The sequence below is a fragment of the Priapulus caudatus genome, unplaced genomic scaffold (genome assembly GCF_000485595.1).
Source record: "Priapulus caudatus unplaced genomic scaffold, Priapulus_caudatus-5.0.1 Scaffold399, whole genome shotgun sequence".
Taxonomy (NCBI): Eukaryota; Metazoa; Priapulida; class Priapulimorpha; order Priapulimorphida; family Priapulidae; genus Priapulus; species Priapulus caudatus.
Window position 1 is genome coordinate 244,155 of NW_014577460.1, and position 1,942 is coordinate 246,096.

The 1,942-nt window shown below is 54.4% G+C and overlaps 1 pseudogene; it reads right to left on the reverse strand.

Annotated features, from left to right (window-relative positions):
* Positions 1-1,634, reverse strand: part of LOC106809955 — a 29,864-nt pseudogene extending 28,230 nt beyond the window's left edge.
* Between the last annotated feature and the right edge of the window lie 308 nt (positions 1,635-1,942).

Here is a 1,942-nt window from a genome sequence, read left to right on the forward strand (position 1 = left end):
GCTGCACTAACCAAACAGAGAAAGGGTATACGGTTCATAAAAAACTACGTTCCAAATGCTGCACTAACCAAACAGAGAAAGGGTATACGGTTCATAAAAAACTACGTTCCAAATGCTGCACTAACCAAACAGAGAAAGGGTATACGGTTTATGAAAGATACGTTCCAAATGCTGCACTAGCCAAACAGAGAAAGGGCACACAGTTTATAAAAAATACCTTCAAAATACTGCACTAGCCAAACAGAGAAAGGATATACGGTTTATGAAAGATACGTTCCAAATGCTGCACTAGCCAAACAGAGAAGAGTATTTGGTTTATGAAAGATACGTTTCAAATGCTGCACTAGCCAAACAGAAAAAGGGTACACAGTATAAAAAAACTACGTTCCAAATGCTGCACTAGCCAAACAGAGAAAGGGTACACAGTATAAAAAACTACGTTCCAAATGCTGCACTAGCCAAACAGAGAAACACACCACCACCACCACCACCACCACCACCACTCTACCACCCCACCCCACACACACATGTCGGTACGATATTCACCTTCACGTCTCATCCCGACCTTTAGGCACTTCTTCAGGCGACAGTACTGGCACTGGTTACGGTGGTGCTGGTCGATGGGGCAGTTTCGGCTGCCGCGGCACGTGTACGTCAAGTTACGGCGCACGCTGCGCTTGAAAAACGACTTGCAGCCCTCGCACGTGAACTGTCCGTAATGTTTGCCGCTGCTCTTGTCGCCGCACACCGTACACTCGATGTGCTGCGTCGACGACTTGTCCACGGACGTCGGCGTCGTCGCGACGACCACCGTCGTTGCCGACATGTCGCTGCCGTCCATCGTCGGCGGCGTCGGCGTCGGCGGCGTTTCTGGCGTCGGCACAAGCGCTGTTTGGACGGGGGTGGTGGCCGGGTCCCGCCAGCCAGGGTTTACGGCACTTACAGCCATTGCCATGCTGCCGTGATGCTGCTGCTACTACTACTACGCACTACTGCCGACAACGCGTGCATATATATATACCTCCTAACAACACACACGTACATAGATGCATATACACATATATAAATATGTATATATATATATATATGTGGGGGTCCCGCCGCTGCAGTCTGTAGTTTCTCTATGCGACGATCTGATATGACTTTGGGTAACACAGCGCTGATATGGTGACTAGACGATGAGGAAGAAGACGAAGAAGAAGAGGAGGATGCGAAGGAGGAGGAGGATGCGGAGCAGGAGGATGCGGAGGAGGATGAGGAAGATGCTGGCTCGCTTCTCGAAGTTGCTATCTCTTTCCGGCGCGTCGCTAACACCGCGACGTCTGCTTTGCTGATCTCCTCATGCTACCGCTGGGCTGACACACAGACAGACAGGTCCTTCTCTCTCTCTACCTCTCTCTCTCTCTCTCGCTCGCTCTCGCTCTCTTGCGGCGGCTGAGACCGACTGACCCAGAGGCGAGTGTCGCGCCAATGAAGATGGACGCGCTACGTCGGTTTCGTCGCTGGCGTTCGTGCGCAGCCGGGCGCGCGGAGGCTGCCTGTGGTCTCGGTGTGCAAGCACGCTGTCTCGCTCTCCCGCTCTCTCTCTCGTGTGTGAGGGGGCTGCCTCGTCTCGCTATGCAAGCACGCTCTCACCCGCTCTCTCGCTCTCACTCGTGCGCGCGCTCTCTTACGCTACACCTGTGCGTGTGTGTGCGGGTGTGCGTGTGCGAGGATCAGGAGCAGCGTAATACGGCAGCATACGTCAGCGCGGCCCCGACCACTAGGCACTCCCGCGTACAGGCGGTGCCGCGAGGCCACGGCTACGCGGCCGCGCTGCCAGCCGCTGATTGGTCGAGACCTCGCGAGCGTATCTTCGCTCGAAATGTCAATACCGACGCGCGGGGCAAGAGAGAGAGAGAGGGGGTGGAGAGAGAGAGAGAGAGAGAGAGAGAGAGAGAGA